The sequence below is a fragment of the Pinus tabuliformis genome, chromosome 8 (genome assembly GCF_031772625.1).
Source record: "Pinus tabuliformis cultivar Carrire ecotype Pingquan chromosome 8, CPIR1, whole genome shotgun sequence".
Classification (NCBI taxonomy): Eukaryota; Viridiplantae; Streptophyta; class Pinopsida; order Pinales; family Pinaceae; genus Pinus; species Pinus tabuliformis.
This window is the reverse complement of record NC_142294.1, coordinates 368,727,325-368,749,725: the sequence shown is the minus strand read 5'-3', so window position 1 is coordinate 368,749,725 and position 22,401 is coordinate 368,727,325. Positions and strand designations below refer to the sequence as shown.

At 32.9% G+C, this 22,401-nt stretch overlaps 1 pseudogene; it reads right to left on the bottom strand.

Moving 5' to 3' along the window:
• Positions 1-21,837, bottom strand: part of LOC149235646 (large ribosomal subunit protein uL2-like) — a 31,973-nt pseudogene extending 10,136 nt beyond the window's left edge.
• Positions 21,838-22,401: the final 564 nt, after the last annotated feature.

Below are 22,401 nucleotides of genomic sequence, written 5' to 3'. Positions count from 1 at the left end.
TTCGAGACTCTTTCAAGTTCCTCATGGGAAAAAATCAGTAATTATTATAATTAAAAAGTAAAGATAAAATGTGGTTAGCTACCTACCTTTTGAGTGGGTTTGGCCTTTGTAAACTTCTCCTCTAGCACAAGGCCTCAATCCTTCTTGTCTGAGCCCAATTCCATTTCCTCGACATCGTATTTATTTGCTTTGAGACTCTCAAAAGCCTTGGTCTAGGCGAATCTGAGGTCCTTTTTGGGTCTCTATCATTTTTAGGGATGACTGGATCATCATAATCCATCTGTGCTAGAGCCTCTATCTTGTGGCCACCTATGGTCTTAGGATATATGATTTCATTGTTGTAATCAATGCATTCTTTCTCTCTTATTTTTCTTATTTTCTTGGATTATTTTCTTGTCAAAAAGGCACATGTCGTCTTCTTTGGTGAAGCCATTATTTCTTATGCCTTTGGGTTCATCTTCCTCCATGGAATCCTAGACATATGGCCTCATACTGCAAGTCAGGAAGGACAAGAGAGAAAAAGAAACATATAGTCGATTTAGCTTACATTGATAGAGAAATGATTCCTAATTAATGTGAGGTGCACCAACCAAACAACTTCTCCATCCAATCCTATTTGACGATGGAAATAACCTAATGAAACATGGGCTTTAACCTTCGAATCCTTGTTTTAGGAACCTATTTGTCCCTTCACAACCCCACTAGTATCAGAGATTCCCTCCAGGCCCCAATACATAATCTAACAGGAAATCTTGATTGATGGACGGTAGTACCCCTGATATGGCTATCTTTATTAGAGGTGAGGATCGTTTCTATTCCCATTTCCATAGCTAGGTTTCCTGACATTTCTAACTCTCCCAAATACATCTCCGTCTGCTTTTCCTTGTTTATAAGTATTTTGAAGTTGCATAGAGAGATGGAGGGCTTGGTTATGGGCCATCACCTAGTAGTGTGGGAAATCTTATGCACATTCCCGTGGTAGAACCAAATCACCACGATTGGAGGCATGGAGAATCCAATCTCATGAACTCAACCAAGTCAATCAATTCATACATTTGATGGCATGGCCACAACTCTCCTTCTCCTTCTGCACCCTAGACAAACCTTTCAAATGGAGGAAAATAAACAATTTTGATATTTGAAAGAAACAAATCTAGGAAACCTTGAATGGAACTTAAATGAAATGCTCGTGTTAAATTCTTGTGTGTTTTCAAGGTGAAGTAAATTCCATTAAATAAAATGTTGAGCATTTTCTTGCATTTAGTGGGAGGTAATTCTAATTATAAATAATTATTAATTTATGAAAATTGTTAGGTCTTTATGTCACGAATATTATTTGAGGGGATTTTGGTTGATTTATTAAAAGTGAATTATGGTGATATCAAAACAAGCTTTGTGTGGTTAAAAACAACAAAAAACTAGTAATGTCATGGTAATGATCAATCCTAATTTCCATTTAAATGTTTGTTTTAATACGGATAACTAATTTATTGAGATTTTTCATGATGTTCAATAGAGGGAGTCAACATGGGAAAGGTAATACTTTGGCTCTCACATGTTTTAGAAATTGATATCTTTTTTTCCATAAGCATTAGGGGTGAAAAAATAACATAGGTTCTAGAGCTAAGTTTGTTCCAACTTAGTTATATATTGAACCACAAATTGGTGTTGACCTTATGGATATGATAGAAATTTGGTGGCTTGTACGGTAGTATTGTCATAAAATAATAAGGTTAGACATCAAAATAAGCTCTGTGTGGTCAAAAAGTATAGTGAAGTAGTAATCTCATAGGATTAATGATCATTTCAAATGCAATGTTTGTTTTAGTAAGGATAACTAATGTATGGAGATTTTCTATGATGTTCAATAGAGGGAGACAACATGGGAAAGGTGATAGTTTGGCTCCCACATGCTTTAAAAATTGATCTCTTTGTCCATAAACATTACAGGTGGAAAAAAACCCGAGGCTCTAGAGCTAAGTTTGTTCCAAATTAGCTATATCTTAAACCACAAATTTTTGTTTACCTCATGTATATGATAGAAATTTGGTGGCTTGTAGGGTAGTCTCATCATGAAATAATTTTTTCACTTATTATCTAGTCGTATTTTTTAATCCTAGACTAAATTAGTCATTTAAGTTAGTTGCTTTTAGTTTAGTCACTTATTAGCTAGTCGCATATTTTATCCCTAGACTAAATTAGTCATTTAAGTTAGTTATTCCTAGTTTAGTGACTTAAAATTGCTCAAATTTAGTAGTAATTCACTTGAAATAATTGCGGTGAGTAACTTCTTTAGTCACCTAGTCATTAATTTCATAATTTGTACTAGTGAATGTTATTGTTCTCATATTTCTTCAATTCTTGCTTCTTACCATCAATATTGGTCAGTTCCTCTCCTAAAAACAAAAGAAGATACAATGAAGATTATAAGACATTAAAGACATTAAAGACAATGAATATTGGAATATAAACTAAAGTAGACTATAAAATATTTATACGACATATACTTCAACATCAGTAATTGCAATGCCATTTTTCCCCATAAAAGTAAGAAACTCGAACAATTTTTCGTCATTTGGTGATAGTGGCCACTATGTGGCCAGATGACATGTAGAAACAAAACAAATAAAACATCTCCAAATAAAATAACACCTTAATAACTTAGTATTTAACCTCTAGAGAAATCTTAAGCACAAACATGCCAACTTACATGTTAAAAATCTCAGGATGTGGATACTTTGTGAAAACAAATAATCTGAGGTGTGATGTCTAATCCTTGTCGTTCTATTCGCAACAAAATCTCATTTTGTAACGCATGAACTTGGTCACATATATAGACAACTTGTGCTCAAATAACAATATGACAGTAAACTTTTCTAATAGCAATGGAATTTTCTTAACACAAAATAGTGAAAAGGATTTCAATTAATATTGTGTATTACTAATCTCATCTTCAAGATTTGGATGTTTTTTAAATGGGACATGATACCAAGTATTTTCAATTTCATATTTAAAAGAAAAAACAAAATCAAAGGAAACCTTCAAAATGCAATCAAACAAGAAAGAGAGGATATCATGGAATGGACATTGCAATTATAAAAAATATGTTTACTTGTCCACCAGTGTCTTGTTTGGCATTCCCAAAACATTTTCCTGCCCAAAATAACCATGAGGTGAAAGAATCACAACATTTAAAACCATAGTAATCCCTACTTGAAACATTTCCAAAATTGATAGCTCAAGTACCTGCGCTCCCCTTGTATTGGCAAACTATATGATGTACAAATTCAACTACCATAAGCTATTTTCTCAAGCAAATCCTTCACAGTTGAGTTTGGAGATAGCTCTTGCACAATCATCTATTTAAAAACAATAAGAAATCATTTATCCATGAAATTGATATGATGGTAAAAATTTCAAACATCATACATAAAAATTGGTGTAAAATATTAGCAAATGAATTCATACTATGTTGGCAAGACGTTGTTCTCCTTTTTGTTAAATTCTTGCTTCTTCCCATCAATACTGAGTTCCACTTCTGAAAATGAAAGAAGGTACAATTCAAAATATAAGATATGAAATATAAGGAACATTAGAATATAATCTAGAGTAGACTACATATATTTTATAATAGCAAATTGTCAAGAAAATTATAAAGATAAACATAGTCAACAAATTAATAAAGGTCTCATTTATACATTGAGTCCCATATAGATTTTCATTTTACAATGTCAAAAATTATCCTTATAGATTATTTCTCTACTAAAAAATCGAAAACAACAAAATTATTGTTCTATTTATGAAGAGTTTCCAAGTTAGGGCTAAATTCCACTGAAATGATCCAAAAAGTGTTTCCCCTACTTTATTACAAGCAATTCCACTCTTAGGGGCTAGCTTTTTCCATGATATTGTTGGAATTAACATTGAGAGGGGGTGAATCAATATTATGAGATCTATACTTTTATTTCCCAAATAGATTTATATACGCTACTTCAATGAAGTGAACAACATGTACATGCGACTGTACTTAAAGCAATCAGCGTATATGCAGAGAACCTTTGATTTAGACAATTTTTCATGTATTGAGCTTAAACCAGTATATCAGAGATTTGTTAAACAATGCAGTAAAAGTAGAATAAAGCATCACACATAAGCAACACACATGAGCACCAAGATATAAGGTGGAAACCCAATGTGGGTAAAAACCACCTGCCGCTGTCCTCTTTGTATTCCTTTTAATAATAAGAAAATCTATTTACAATCTTGTACTGGTGCAGACTCATACCAGTACACAGGCACCCACCTGCAGAAGGCTACAACCTTCTCTCGTTCTCCAGCTACTACTGGAAGGGAGATACAACCCCCTAGCTCTTGTACTAGCCAATATGTTTACTAATACGTAGGTGCTAGGCTATAGAAAAACTCCACTCTTCCACCAGGGACCACGTTTCATGAATTTTTGGACTAGATACTCCTGGAATACAGCACCCAATCTGAAGACCACGTTTCATCCAATTTTTATACTCGACCCATCAACAACATTGAAACTCAGAAAATCATAATTGTAATACAACCATCAAATACATATGCATCAACCACTCACTGAAACCCAATCATTACTTTGTGAATCAACCACAATTGAATCAATCAATCACTTGACAACCCATCATCACTGAAGAAAATCACAATCAATCAATTTGATCATCCAGAAAACTGTCACCAAAATACAGTCACCAAAACACAAAGCAAAACCCAAAACTCTGCAACAGCAAACAGAGACAATTGAAACTTTAAACATCATACTTCATAAGGTATACACTACTTCCATGTGTTGAACCTACGTTTATATGAACTTTTACCAAAGGGAACCAGTGTACAGATCTGAAAATTCAAATTTATGATGTATACGCTACTTTGCTATGTAGAACCAACGTGTATATGATATTTTACTAAATCGAACCTGTGTACAGATCTGTAAATGATAACTTAAATATCACAACTATTCCAGACTTCAGTTATACCCATATCATCACATTTACAGAAATAAACATGTGTCAGTATTCAGATCTAGAATTTTCAAGATCAAACCACATAATGATAATACTCTTAAGCCTTTATGGTCCCAGTCCATCAACCTTCATCAACCTTGTAGGTGCATCCTTAGATCAGATCAAGAAAATCATCAGAGCTCATTAACCTGCATATATGATTCAGCACTTCAGAAGATATTCAAATCCTTGCACACTTTGGCGTAATGATCGTCTCCTCCTTATATAGTTTTAGGCCTTTCTCAATACCATGGACCAAAACTACTTAGGACCAATAACTTGGACCAACTACCTCGAACCAATTACCTTGGGTCAAATACCTTGGACCAAAAACTTTGTTTCCCCAAGATACACATGTTTTTCCTTTTGTGAAGGTGTATGTGTATGTATATGCTTCTTTTGTTTAGTAAACCTACGTGTATACGCAACTTGGTCAAGGTGAACCTGCGTATATCTCTCTTTCTTTATTCTTTGTAGTATAATCTATAATTTTTTGCTGTTGACATGCCGCACTATGATTTTTCATCTGAGTGAGTTGCCATCAAGGACAACACCTGTATCATAATGCCAACAATCTCCCCCTTTGGACTTGATGGCAACAACAACACCAAGTCACTCTCCCCCTTTGACATCAAGGGAAAACGGTGGACCAAGATATTTTCTCCCTTTGACATACATTATGTTGTTCATTCTCCCCCTGAGTACATGTTGAATTATCTGATAGAGCTACCCTTTTCTACATGCTGAGATTTACTAAAACCGTCCATGCTCCCCCTGAGCACAAGCAGAGTCTGCAAAAAAATATTTTCTAAAATAATGACTCTATAACTCAGCTATGTGAGGATGACCTTCCTATCACCAATGGCTCATACATAGATCCATCGCCCAACCAAGTGGGGATATACAAATTTTGACTCATCCACCCAACCAAGTGGGGATATACCAATTGCTTATACATGAAAGAAACAATAAACATTACATCATCCATCCCATGTAATGTGGGGATACAAATTATATTATTTGTCCCAAAGGACTCATTCAAATGTATGAGAAGACATATCACACCCTAGACTTTTACATGACTTAAGCAACAAATGTTATAGATATCTGAAACCATAGTTGGACTCAACAACCATAATGCCAACAATTCTGAATGTACATGAAGGCTAATGCTCCCCTTGAACCTGTGCTACATGTGCTTTGTTACCAGGTCAATGATCAAGGAATGCTATGTTAGGGTAAGCCAACATGTGCTTGGGCATCCTACTCATGGAAATATGTTCTAAGTACAAAGATGTTCCAAGACATGCGAGGTGCTAAGGAATGTTAGTGTATTGTTCCAAAGCATGTTAAGGTGTGCCATGAGTGTATTAAATAATATAGTTCCTAGACACACCAGTGGAATTTTTTTTAAAGGAAATTTGCTTGATAATAAACCTAATAGAGATGAATGATGTGCTGACTCATAGGAAAACTATAGTCTTAGGAATCGAGGGAAATGATACACAGTAATTACTTCTTAAGAAATTCACTGAATATTATAACCACTATGTCCTTGGACACATACCGAAAAAGAATCCACAAAAATGGTCTTAAATTGTTATGTTTTGAAAAAGAATATAGTAACAGGTACATAGCATCATCAAAAATTCATTATCATGATCAATGATGATGAACATTTTTTGACCATCACCAAAAGTAACCAAAAAGAGCATTGGTGAGGGTCAATAAAAGATCATCACTAGAAGTGTCACAAAAGAGAAAATTAGTGATGGGCCTTTAACGACCCTCACCAAAAGTGTCACCAAAGAAAGAATTAGTGACGAGCCTTTAACGATCCTCACCAAAAGTGTCATTGAAAATGGCTTTGGTGACAAACCTTAAAGGACCATCACTATAAACACTTACAACAATGATTTTTTAAAGACCGTCACCATATGCAACAATGGTGACGGACCTTAAAGGTCTGTCACAAGCATGAAGCGTCATAAAAAAGTCATTGGAATGATCAATGGTGAGAAACATTTATTGACGACCACCAAATGTAACCAAAAAGATTATTAGTGAAAGTCAATAAAAGATCATCACTAGAAGTGTCACCAAAGAGAGAATTAGTGATGGGCCTTTAATGACCCTCACCAAAAGTGTCACCAAAGACAAAATTAGTGATGGGCCTTTAACGACCCTCACCAAAAGTGTCATTGAAAATGGCTTTGGTGACAAACCTTAAAGGACCATCACTATATACACTTACAACAACGCTTTTTTAAAGACCGTCACCATATGTGACATTGGTGATGGAACTTAAAGGTCCGTCACAGGCATGACCCTCACCAATGTCATTTTTTCTTGTAGTGAGGCGTATGTGTTGTGTTGTACACCAAGCGTACGTGTATGTGTTTTTTATTACACCAGTTGTAGTTGTACATGGTATGTTATACTCCAGGTGTAGGTGTATGTGTTTTGTTGTATGACGGGTGTAGGTGCATGTATTGTTTGGTGTTGTATGATGTGTATGGGTGTATGTGTTGTGGTGTACACTATGTATAGTGTACATAATTGAATAGAAGTGAAGGCACTAGGTGCTTGCCTGGTGTGGCAAATGAACCAATTTGTCTATGGAAATAACAAAGGCAGAAGTGAGGACCAATTAAAGGATAAATATCAGTATTTTATTTCAGTTTTTATTATGCATATGACTTTGATCTATGATGGTTGCGTTTTGAGCTAATTAGATGTGATATGCTTATATATGATGATTTGATCGATGAGCTAGTTAACTTATTGTGATAGGAAGTAAGAAAAATTGCAAGTGTACTTTATTGACAAGTGACCAATGAGGTATGATTTGAATTTATTTGAACTTATTTCACTATTACAAAATGGCTAATTAATTACTAAAAAATGACTAAAATTTGCATATAAATGACCATTTTTCAGTCGGTGACCAATAGTAGCTAATTTACAGTATTTTATAACATGACCAACTTGTAGTAATTTTTAGCATAGTCATTAATTTGTTGTTTCAATTTTATCATTTAGTAGTATATTTAGTCATAAATTTGGTTATTAATTTATTCATTGAATTTGTCATTAATTGCCACATTTAATGACCAAATATAAAACAAAAGATATTACTACATTATCACTCGAGAAAATCAATTAATAACCAAAGAAATATGACCAAAATGTTAGTCGTGTTATAAGATACTGTAAATTAACTACTAATAGTCATATATATGCAAATTTTAGTCATCGTTTAAGTCAATTAATGACTAAAGAAATATGACTAAATTTTAGTCGTGTTATAAGATAACAATGTAAACTTTGAAACGGGAACTAATACTGCTACCCGTTTCGTATAGATAGAAAAAAATGGCCCAATTTTGAAAAGGGGCGATGCAGAACACACATTTTTTTTGAGAGCATAGTTTTTGACACTTTAAATTCTGTTATATACATTACATTTTAGAATGTTAGTGATTTGCATGCTGATTTAAAAAAGTGATGATTCTGCATCAGGCCATTTTTTTAAAGGACCTATTTTTTGACATTCAATTTTATAATGTATGAAATGTAAATAAATATTTTCTAAATTTAACAATTTTTGACACTTTAAATATTTTAATGTATTAAGTGTGGATATTTTTTTTTAAATGCTACATGCTTTTACACTTTAAAATTTTCTATGTCAATTTGTTTTTGACATAAAAAAGCAAATATAAATATATATATATATATATATAAGAGACAAATATAGATATATATATATATATATATATATATATATATATATATATATATATATATATATATATAAAAAGTTATCTCGTAAACCATAAAAAAATTGGAAAAATTAAAACAAAAAAAATTAAAAAAACTATAAAATTAAGTAACTAAAAAGAGAAAAATCTAGAAAAACATTAACAAAATACTAAAATAAAAATAAAAAATTAAAAACAAACTATATTAAAGAAAATCAATAAAAATCTAAAAAACTATTAAAAGTAAGATTAAAAACATAAAAAAAAAAACTAAAAAAACCACAATATACTCAAATTAAAGTTCAAAAAAAAAATACTATCTATATATATATTAAAAAAAATAAGAATATTTTAAATTTATATATATATAATTTTGTTTAAAAAACCATTTAAAAAAAAAAAACATATATTTTTGTTTTAAAAAAAATAAAAAACATTTAAAATTTTAAGAAACATATATTTATGATTTAAAAAAACTTTTAAAAATTTAAACCTACACTTTTAATAAATATAAAAGATTAAAAATTAAAAATTAAATTGATATTTTTTCGATTTAAAAATGAAAAAAAACATTTAAAATTCAAAAAAAAAACAAAGTATACTTTTGATTTAAAAAAAATTTAAAATATTAAAAAAAATTATAGTTAAAATATATATATATAATTAATAAAACATTTAACATTTAATTAAAAAAAAAAAAAACATGTTTGGAAAAAAATAAAAAAAATAAAAACCAAAAAATTTAAATGTTAAATGTATTTGAAAAAATACATTTAAAAAAAAATTAAATGTTTAATGTATTTTTTTTAGATTTTTTTAATTTTAAATTTTTTTCTTTTAAATTATATATATATATATATATATATATATATATATATATATATTAATTAAATATATTTTTATTTTTTTATGTTTTTTTTTTAATTTTTTTAATCTTAATTTTAGTATTTTTTTTATTATTTTTTGTTCTTTTTTGTTAATTTTCTATATTTTCTTTTTTAATCTTTATTTTTTTTAGTATATGCTTTTTAAATTTCTCTATTTTTACTTGCTTAATTTTATAGGTTTGTTTGTTTTTTTTTTTTCCAATTTGTTTTATGGTTTAGGATATAAAAAAATATATATATTTTTTTGTAAAAATATGTTTTTCTTATTATTTATTTCTTTGTATTTATTTTTTATTTTCTAGTTTTTTAATTCTTATCTTTTATAGGTTAATTTTGTTTTTTTTAACATTTTTATGATTGTTTTTTTTTTTTTATGTTCGCTATTTTTTCTTTTTGTCTTTTTTGTAAATTTGATTTTTTTTTTAATTTTTAATTTTGTTTTTAATATATATTTTTATTTATGTTTTGTTATTTTTTTTTTTAACTTCTTTTTTGTTTTTTTTCATTGTTTTAATTTTTAATTTTATGTTTTCATTATTCTTTTGAAATTTTAATGTTTTTGGGAGTCATGTTAAAATCGTTTACACCATTATTTCAAAATGTTCAAAATTTACCCCAGAAAAAAAAAAAGTGTTATTCGATCATCACACTTTTCATTTTGAGGGTTTTTTTTGCACAAATTTTGCAACAAAAAATTTGTTTTCACTGCCATTTTTAAAACATGTTGAAAATTTACCCTACAAAAAAAAGTGTTATTGCAGCATCAACACTTTTCGTTTTGAGGGTGTTTTTTGCACAATTTTTACACATAAAAATTCGGTTTTAATACCATTTTTTTAAAATGTTGAAAATTGACCCTAAAATAAAAACCATCATTTTAGTATCAACAATTTTAATTTTCAAGGTGTTTTTCGCACAATTTTTGCACATAAAATTAGTTTTCACTTCCATTTTTAAAACATGTCCAAAATTTACCCTTAAAAAAGCCATCGTTCCAGTATACGCACTTTTCGTTTTTAGCATTGCTTTTAATGTTTTTTCGGGGTTTTTGGGCTATAGTTCTTGTTTTTAGTTTATAGTTTGTGTTTCAAAGTCTACATTGTTAGATATTGTAAATTAGCTACTAATAGTCGTATATATGCAAAATTTAGTCTTCATTTCTAATCACAAATTTATCATTTGTAGTAGTCATTTATCTTTTTTTCTGGTAGTTTCATATTCATTACATAAATGATTGATTTAGTACTTTATATTCATTTCATTTAATTTCATTAATAATCACTATAAATGACTAATTTAGTCGTGTATTAATTTTATTTGTGTTCATCATTAATCAATATAAGCTATAAATTTGGTAGTTTTAGAGCGATTTTATGTATTCGTTGCTAATCAACATAAATTAATTAGTATGATTTTGCGACTAAATTAAAAAATTTTGGCATACAATGTGCATGTTCATATAATATGAAAACAAAAAGCTACATATTTTAATTACAATAACAAATAATATCAAGTGCAACTATAAATAATTTCAACCACAAATTATATTATATAAAATGTCAAGTATTAAAATATTACTTTCCAACTTTATATTAATTAGTTGGAGTACGATTTACACATGAAATATTGTTTCATCACTTCAAAATATTATCACTGTGTTGCCAAGGCATTGCAAGTGAATTCACCAACTCCGAAGAATTGACCATCATTCTTTATGTGTGTGTCTTATGTGAGATAGTGGCTCTAAGAGTATCACTAGACCGGTTTTCTTCTCTTTCCCTTTTTTCATTTGTCGCTCCAATCACTAGTACAAAATGACTAATTATTTACTAAAACAATGACTAAAATTTTCATATAAACGACCATTTTTCAGTTAGTGACCAGTAGTAACTAATAGTCATATATATGAAAATTTTAGTTTCCATTTGAGTCCAATTAATGACCAAATAAATATGACTAAATTTTTGTTGTATTATAAGATACTCTAAATTAGCTACTAATAGTCGTATATATGCAAAATTTAGTTGTCATTTGTAATCACAAATTAATCATTTGCAGTAGTCATTTATATTTTTTTGGTAGTTTCATATTCATTATATAAACGACTAATTTAGTAGTTTATATTCATTTCATTTATTTATATTAATAATCATTATAAATGACTAATTTAATCGCATATTCATTTTATTTGTGTTCATCATTAATCAATATAAACTACTAATTTAGTTGTTTTAGACTGATTTTATGGTTCATTATTAATCAACATTTTTTAATTGGTATGATTTTGCGACTAAATTAATTGTCATACAATTTGCACTGATTTATCTAATATGAAAATGAAAAGTTACATATGTTAATTAAAATACTAAACAATATCAAGTGCAACTATAAATAATCCCAACCACATAAATTATATTATATGAAATGTCAAGGATTACAATACGAGTTTCCAACTTAACATTGGTAGGACTACAATTTACACATGAAATGTTTTTTCATCACTACAAAACATTATCATTGTGTTGCCAAGTCATTGCAGTTGAATTCGCCAACTGTAAAGACTTGAACATAAGTCTCTATGTGTGTGTCTTATGTGGGATATTGACTTTAAGGGTATCACTACACAAGTTCTCTTCTCTCTCTTTTTTCATTTGTCACTCAAGTGTTAGTGCTCTCCTCTTTATTCAAATCTTGTTGCTTGCAATCAATATTGAGTTCCTTCTCTAAAAACAAAAGAAGATACAATGCAAAGTGTAAGATATGAAAGACGATGAACACTAGAATATAAACTAAAGTATACTATAAAGGATTTATATGACATATACCTCAACATCAAGAATGATAAAGCCATTCTTTCACATAAAAAGAAGAAACCTGAACAAGTTTTCTTCATTTGAGTGATAAATACCACTATGTGGCTAGATGACCTATATAAACAAGTAAACGTCACCATAGAAAAGAACACCTTAGTAACTTAGTATTCAACCTTCATGGAAAACTTAGGCACAATCATTCCAATTAAGTTACATGCTAAAAAGCTCAAGTTGTAAATAGCTTGTGAAAACAAATAATCTAAGGTGTGATGTTTAATCCTTGTCGTTTTATTTGCAATAACATTTTGTTCTCTAATGCGTGAACTTGGTCAACTATATAAATAACATGTGCTCAAATAACAACATGAAAGTAAACTTTTCTAATAGCCATGAAAATATTTCAACACAAAACAGTTAAAAGGATTTTGAATCAATATCGTGTAACGCTAATTTCATATTCAAGCTTTGGATGTTGTTTAAACAAACATGATAACAATTATTTTCAATTTCATAGTTAAAATACAAAGCAAAATCAAAATAAACATTCAAAATACAACTAAACAATAAAGAGATGATATCATGGATTGAACATTGCAATTATAAAAAAATTGTTACCTGTCCATCAATGTCTTATTAGGCATTACTAAAACATTTGCTTTCCCAAAATAACCATCAGTTGAAAGAATCACAACATTAAAAACCATAGGAATACCTACTATAAATATTTCCAAAGTCGATGACTCAAGTTCCTCAGGGATCTCTAACAACAAATGAATCATATCCAAAACATGATTTGCATTGTCTCCCCATCCTTTTTCCAAGCACATTTCATGTAAGCTGCCCACACCAGAATCAAGTAACAATAAAATGAAGTCATTTAAATTTGTTTTTATCTTTTATATCTATAAACTTTGAGTCTAATTTGTTTCAAGAACATATGAATTCATTTTTAAATCCTTATTGTCATGAGAAGGTATCAATCAAGTAGTACATCAAAAAAATTGACCTCAATGGGGTCCTCTAACAATATCTCTAATATAATTATTTGTTTTGTTGCGATATCTTGGATAGAAAAGAGAACATATCTGCAAAAGAAAAAACCACATATTACTTATGTTCAAACTCTGTATATGTGTACTCTTGGGTAGTTTTTTAATATGTCCATCTGCCTTTACCAAAGTGGATTGTAGCTTGGTTAAACTCCATATCCTTTCGTTCAGCGTCAATTTATACAAGATAAATGTCACACCTTATTCCTTCCCATTTCTCAACATGGTACATATGATAAATTGAAAGTCACATAAAAGCAAGAGAATACCCTTATCTAACCTAAACAAACAAAAGTGCCTCTAATAAAACTTCACACCTCAAAAATTACTCTACCATGTGATTAGACTAAAGGTAATATTATTTGAATCATATTTAGGTCATATTTAATGGGATATTTGTATGTTCACCATGATGTCAATTTGGTGCTAAAAGTAATATATAAATCCAGGTTATCATCAATTAAATTCAAGTATAATTCAGAGAAAAAAAATGCCATTGCAAGGTATGGAGAGAGAAACATATTCATAATTAGGATTCTCTATTTTAGTTTGATTTGAGTTGATTTTGTATTTAAATATATAGTTTTCTATAAAGAAGTGAAATAGAAAGATAACAATTGAAATAGCCCCGTGAAGTTTTAATCAATCCATATTATATATCTCTAAAACAACGAGCGCATCCTTCTCTTCTATTTGATAGAGATTTATTGTGAATAAAATATAATGAATTAACTTGGTAGGACTAAAATTTACACATGAAATGTTTTTTCATCACTACAAAACATTATCATTGTGTTGCCAAGTCATTGCAGGTGAATTCTTCAACTGTAAAGACTTGAACATAAGTCTCTATGTGTGTGTCTTATGTGGGATATTGACTTTAAGGGTATCAATACACCAGTTCTCTTCTCTCTCTTTTTGCATTTGTCACTCGAGTGTTAGTGCTCTCCTCATTATTCAAATCTTGTTGCTTACCATCAATATTGAGTTCCTTTTCTAAAAACAAAAGAAGATACAATGCAAAGTGTAAGATATGAAAGACGATGAACACTAGAATATAAACTAAAGTATACTATAAAGGATTTATATGACATATACCTCAACATCAAGAATGATAAAGCCATTCTTTCACATAAAAACAAGAAACCTGAACAAGTTTTCTTCAGTTGAGTGATAAATACCACTATATGGCTAGATGACCTATATAAACAAGTAAACATCACCATAGAAAAGAACACCTTAGCAACTTAGTATTCAACCTTCATGGAAAACTTAGGCACAATCATTCCAATTAAGTTACATGCTAAAAAGCTCAAGTTGTAAACAGCTTTTGAAAACAAATAATCTAAGGTGTGATGTTTAATCCTTGTCATTTTATTTGCAATAACATTTTGTTCTCTAACGTGTGAACTTGGTCAACTATATAAATAACATGTGCTCAAATAACAACATGAAAGTAAACTTTTCTAATAGCCATGAAAATATTTCAACACAAAAAAGTTAAAAGGATTTTGAATCAATATCGTGTAACGCTAATTTCATATTCAAGCTTTGGATGTTGTTTAAACAAACATGATAACAATTATTTTCAATTTCATAGTTAAAATACAAAGCAAAATCAAAATAAACATTCAAAATACAATTAAATAATAAAGAGAGGATATCATGGATTGAACATTGCAATTATAAAAAAATTGTTACCTGTCCATCGATGTCTTATTAGGCATTTCTAAAACATTTTGTTTCCCAAAATAACCATCAGTTGAAAGAATTAAAAACCATAGGAATACCTACTAGAAACATTTCCAAAGTTGATGACTCAAGTTCCCCAAGGATCTCTAACAACAAATGAATCATATCCAAAACATGATTTGCATTGTCTCCCCATCCTTTTTCCAAGCACATTTCATGTAAGCTGCCCACACCAGAATCAAGTAACAATAAAATGAAGTCATTTAAATTTGTTTTTATCTTTTATATCTATAAACTTTGAGTCTAATTTGTTTCAAGAACATATGAATTCATTTTTAAATCCTTCCTATCATGAGAAGGTGTCAATCAAGTAGTACATCAGAAAATTTGACCTCAATGGTGTCCTCTAACAATTTCTCTAATATAATTATTTGTTTTGTTGCGATATCTTGGATAGAAAAGAGAACATATCTGCAAAAGTAGAAACCATATATTACTTATGTTCAAACTCTGTATATGTGTATTCTTGGGTAGTTTTTTAATATGTCCATCTGCATTTACCAAAGTGGATTGTAGCTTGGTTAAACTCTATATCCTTTCGTTCAGTGTCAATTTATACAAGATAAATGTCATACCTTATTCCTTCCCATTTCTCAACATGGTACATATGATAAATTGAATGTCACATAAAAGCAAGAGAATACCCTTATCTAACCTAAACAAACAAAAGTGCCTCTAATAAAACTTCACACCTCAAAAATTACTCTACCATGTGATTAGACTAAAGGTAATATTATTTGAATCATCTTTAGGTCATATTTAATGGGATATTTTTATGTTTACCATGATGTCAATTTGGTGCTAAAAGTAATATATAAATCCAGGTTATCATCAATTAAATTCAAGTATAATTCAGAGAAAAAAAATGCCATTGCAAGGTATGGAGAGAGAAACATATTCATAATTAGGATTCTCTATTTTAGTTTGATTTGAGTTGAGTTTGTATTTAAATATATAGTTTTCTATAAAGAAGTGAAATAGAAAGATAAGAATTGAAATAGCCCCGTGAATTTTTAATCAATCCATATTATATATCTCTAAAACAACGAGCGCATCCTTCTCTTCTATTTGATAGAGATTTATTGTGAATAAAATATAATGAATTAACTTTCAAACACGATGATGAAATATATTAACCAAGGAAAGAAAAATGACATGACTGTGGTATTTGTGTGCTTTATTTATCATGAAATAGTATTTAAGACAAATGTAGTTTCAAAAATTGAACTCCATTACCAATAGGAGATGTTAGTGTTGCGTAAGGAACGGATGAATTGAAGGGCTCAAGGTCTACCTCCAATACATAGTTATCATTGTCACTACAAAATACAAGGATGTCATCATTTGCTCATCTAGGCAAAAATAAAAGTGAGGTTGTATTTGTGCACTTGTGATAGTATATGAAAAAAAGAGCAATAGTGGAAATCAAAGTGTGTCGTCCCATCATCCAACCAAAATAGAAAACATAAATACTCAGTTGTTGACTATAGCAGAAATCAAATGTAGAACCCATTCAACTCGATCTTTACATAATATAGGCATAATGAACTAGTACAATAGAAGCATGCTAACTTAAAAACAAGAGATGATAAAAAAGAATAATGTAACATTCTTTCTTGCCACATAATTAGCATGCATAATATTTCCATAGAATCCATCCAAAAAATGAGAAGAACTTATTGTAAAAGAACATATCAGTTATGTTTTGTACCCTCTTTAACACATGTAGCCTAGGGAAGTATAGGAGGCCAAATGTAGAAGGATTCCAATTGTGTGGGATATAAAAATAACAATGTTGGAAAACATGCCTCCCAATTCACAAAATCTCACTCTAAATAACAGAACATGTTGAGGATAATAATGATAAAATCAAAGCATGTATGAAGATCAAGAGCCTTTAAGTTTCATTGAGATTTAGATTGTCCAAGTTTTCTAATTTTATGAAAACAAACAAGAATATATTGGGTCTACATTTAAAAGACTGCAGTTTGTCCTTTCCAAAAATTACTTGAAAACTTATATAGTCTAGAGGATTTTCAAATCCATATATCAACTATTGTGAATGGAATCCCCCCAAGGCATGTTTTTGGGCTTAAAGCCCAAGTTTTGACTGAATCTTGTTGTAAAAGCTCCGTGAATTGCGAGCGCGGGGCATGAAAGTATAATAGAGTCACAGGGTTGTCCAACCTAGTTTTTGTAACGTAATGTAGGCTGGATAGACCTAACCATGGTCCACAGACCATGGGATTGTATAAATAGAGCGAGGCTCTAAGTGTAGAAGAAATAACTAATGGAAGGATGAGAAGTCTAGGTGATTGAGTTGAAGTGAAAAGTGTGTGTGTGGGTCCTAGAGTAGGAGAAGGTTGTGCAGCTGAGTGCGCAGGGAAAGTTGAGTCTATAACCATTGGAAGAATCTTTAAAGAAAATTTTTGCTATAATTATGTGTATCTTTTCCTGGTTTATTGCATGACTAAATATAATTTGCAAATACATTGTTTATTTACTGTGCGATTGTGTATAAATGCTTTGTGTTGTTGAATGCTTTGTATTGCTAATTATAATACATTCAAGTAGGCAAAGGTAGTCAATTAACAAGGGAATATAAGTAAGATATTGGGTAATAGCACGTGACATAACCCCTAGTTAGGGCTATGAAAAGGCACTGTATCAAGCCATGAGGAACGGGAAGTGTGTGAAGCAACCTATGCACAGGAGCAAACAAAGGACCAGTTGAACCTCTCAGACATCTCAAGGGTGCAAAAGCCTAGTTCTAGCACCCTCCCATATTACTTCGGGTTAGACCTCAGTCCGCGCTCTGCGAAGTGTTGCCAAAAGGGCCAGTATTGTAGGGATTTGTTTGGCTAATTAACTCTGAACATGGGTCAGGCCCCAACAAGCCAACAAATGGTTTCGTTGCCGGGATTGGGATCTGCATAGATATGTCTGATGTCGTATTAGTGGAATCTGAAAAAAGAAAGGAATTGAAGAGTGGTTGGATAGAAATATTCACGAGTTCCTGCACAGGAAAAGAGGAATCTGTGACTATCAAAGGAAGAGTGGTTAGATTTCTACTTGTACATGGAGATCCATGAAATTTTCTTTGCATCCTTCCTTAGTGAGTTGTACGAGTGGATTGCGAAGCCAGCAGATAGCTAAGGAAGGTGTAAACTCGAAAAACCTACTGTGTGGACTCCAGAATTGGTGCGCAGACTAGAAGCATCGAAAGATAAGATCGTGCCCACCGTGGATCACTAGCTCAATCAGATCATAGGAGGATTCATCACCGAATTCGCGGTAGATACTTCAATCAGCTATAGCGAGGTAGAACAACGTTTCCTCAATGGACATCGAGGTAAGTACGTTAAATCTTTGAACACTTGGATTAAAATGCTACTGTGTGAAAAATAGGTTATGTGAATAAATTGATGTTTGGGGCTACGCAGAGTGGGAAAATTTACAGAAATGAAGGTAGCACTAGCCTCTTGATTTCACCTTTGTGAGGGGGAAAATAAGTGCTCGTGAAGTTTTCGCCAAGAAGTGTGATCAGTCTGATAAGGCAGAGAATTCCGTGCATACCACCCCCACCCACACAACCACTAGTTTCATCGTCTTCACCCCTGACTTCGTCCATACCACCTCCGCCACCACCATGAAGCAGTATGGCCAGCACGATAAAGCTACCAATGTTTAAGGGAGTAGGGAACGAAGATACGAACCAGTTTTGGTTTGTGATAAAAGTTGTATGGGAAGCACGAGGTGTCACGGATGACAATATAAAGAAGGCAATGTTGGCTAGTGCTCTGCAGGATCGCGTGCTGACCTGGTACATTAAGAATTCCAATGACAATCCAAATGTGAGTATAGCGGATATCCAAGCTACGCCAAACAAAGAATTTAGCAGGCCAAAATCGAAGGCACAGTCGATCATTGGATTCAAGGAAATCGCAATGCAACCAAGTGAAACCTTGTGGGAGTTGGATCAAAGGCTGAAGTGCACAACTCGCGAAGCGAGCATGACATTAACAGATGGGAAACACCGTGAATGGTTTGTAGCATCGTTAACACTGCATCTACGGAACGTATTGTCGCAACCAAGGCTAACCACTCAGGCTGAGGCTTTGGAGGTCGCAATGAGATTGCATGAGACTCCGATACAAGATCCTAACTTGGGAGTTCAACAGATTCATGCGCAGTTGAAAAACTTGTGCCTTGAGATGCAGAGTTTGAAACAAGACAGGATGGCTCGCCCAGAAGTGCATGATGAGGTATGGTGCGTAAAATTCAAGGGCCAAGGGCAGAACATGGAACACTGCCTAGTGTTCGCGAATTACCTTGCGGGAGGAGGGTCAATGCCACTAAGACCGGAGGCACAAGTAGGACCAAGTGCATTGCCTGCGTTATGGTGCACAATTTGTTAGATAGGAGGAAAGCATGCTACAAATAATTGTCATCTATTACAGAAGTATATGTAGATTTCATAGCAGTTGTTCTGTAATTTCTGTAGGTCAGTAGGACATGATGAGTTCACTCATAGAAGTTATGAACTGATGATGAATTGAACTCCTACCTACAGAGTTTAGGCCAAAACACAGGCCCTCGATCAAAACATAGGAATTGGGCGCACCATATTTTAGGGGTGCGAACGAGGCCAAGGTGGAGTGGGACCAGGAAGAGGTCGCAGACAGTTGATATCTTACAATTGCAGAGGGCTAGGACATTATGCCCACGATTGTATCAATCAAATGCAACCATCATGATTGTATTGTACATTGTTTGATCATGAGACAGAGGACTTTCCAACACTGGTAGTGAGGTTATGTGATAAAGGAACACTCCAACCTCCCCCGACTCAAAACCTGCAAATGGTCAGGTTTGAGCCACGCGAGGAAGACTCTAATGTAAATATCATGCTCTGGAGTGGTATTATGACAAGGGATGAAAAGGGCAAGTAAACTAAAGAAAGTATCTAGGTTTGCAAGGCCCCAACGAAGGAACCAAAATTTGATTTGGAGAGCACTAAGGAGACCTTCGTGGAAGCTAAGAGGAGCTTCTTTGATGCCTCCACTTCAGGAAGTAAAGACAGACTAGAGCCGGAAATCGACCTATTGATGCTCACACATTCTTGGAGACATGCATGAAGCTGCTGTGCAACAAAAAGGATGTAAAGGGGCTACAAGAACTCATAACTAGATGCACTGGGACCACGCCAAGAGAACCCCGCGTTGTCCGGAAGCTCGGGAAGAACATGATGCGAACAGGAAGGGAGATGAGATTGATCATGCAGATTGGGGAATATGAGATGGACCAAGTGATTCTGGACCTAGGATCGAACACGAACATCCTGCCAAAGTAGACATGGGAGTGCATTGGTAGGCCTACACTACAATGGTCTCCTATCCAACTACGAATGGCGAACTAGGAGAATATCCTACCTATGGGGAGATTGTAGGGAATCACAGTAGACATAAAGGAGAAAGTGTGCTAGCAGATTTCGAAGTGATAGAAATTGTTGATGATAGCAATCCCTACCCTGCACTATTGGGAATAGATTGAGCCACTGACATGAATGTAGTGATAAATCTAAAGAAGTGCAAGATGATCTTTGAGAAAAAGTCTCTACGTGCAGTGGTACCTTTAGAACATACAGAAGGATCGTGCTACATAGAGCCAGAGCGCGATTATGACAGCGAGGACGATCTGGACTACGTCTACAAGATAACCAAGTGGGAGAAAGATTGGGTAAATCCAACCACGGATGACCGAATCTCTTGGGAGCACGAAAGCTCCTGCACATCAGATTCTGACGAGGAGATAAAACGATGGTAGAACCAGTTACTGGAGGTAACCATGCTTAGCTATAACATGATGAAAAGGTCACTATGCTATGTGGCAACAAAGGTAAGAGATCTACCTACGTATGATGAGCTGAGCGAGGTGGATGACTTCTTGAACAAATTTGAAAGAGAAGTACCGAAACAACAGTGTTTCGACACTCTAAAATGGGTACTATGAGCTATGCCCACAAGATGGTGGGGGATGCAACAAAGAAGCTTTGAGGACTGGCATGAAGCTAAATGGATGATGCTCATGTGGTTTGGGAAGCCTCATATGCAATTGAAAGACAAGTATGGTGGACAAACCGACCCACACACCCACCTATCCAGGTGGATACAGGCATATGGTGTGAAACTTGTGCAAATGCACACTGTCCTTGCAAAAGGAGACACGATCAGTAAGGAGGTAGAGGTAAGGAAATGGCGTGAATGACCCCTCCGAATGGGACCACGAAGTATGGAAAAACCAAGTGCATAGAAGAATATCCACGCTGAAGCTTTTAACAAAGTACGCGAGGCACTGAACAAGGTCCACAATGTGAGGTGGACTGACTGAGACCTGCACATACCAGTAGTTCTCTGGGGTAATAGGACCATGTGCAAAAACCTGACCGCGCAGGCACCACCAAGGTTGGAGTATGAAGCAACCACAGTAAGCCCTATAGTACTTGGAGAACTTAGAACACGCATGATAGCATCGATAGATATGACGGTTTGCGAAACCTTGGAAGCAGAAATCCAACAAGGAAATCTTAGACTCCAAGAACTTGAAGATGAAAGGATACGATTAAGGAAGAAAAGCGCTCTCGTGGATGCAGAAGTCAAGAAGCTGGTGGATGAGATAAAGGAAGATTTTCTCGAAAAGAAAAATAGAGTGATAAGTTACGATGTGTACGATCACAATGATAGGTTTAAGGCCTATCGCCATGAATTCATGAGTCTGATGCCTTGGCTTGGACCACACATTGCTAAGCATATTGACCAGGGTAGCACATTGGAGATGGTAAAGTGTGTGATGCCGACTATAACAATAAAAGGTGGGTATTCTCCAGGAAACGTGATGGATGACAGGATGAAACTTTTCACGGGTGGTGCGACCACCTAACTAGCCGAAGGAAGAATAGTCTTAACACTCTAGGCAGTTGAAAGGGAGTGCGAGACTATAAACTATTCTACCTGGGAGTTGCGCGATATTGGAGTTGCGCACAGAAGCAAAGAGTCACAAGGTCTACGACCGCGCATGGGGGCCTGTGC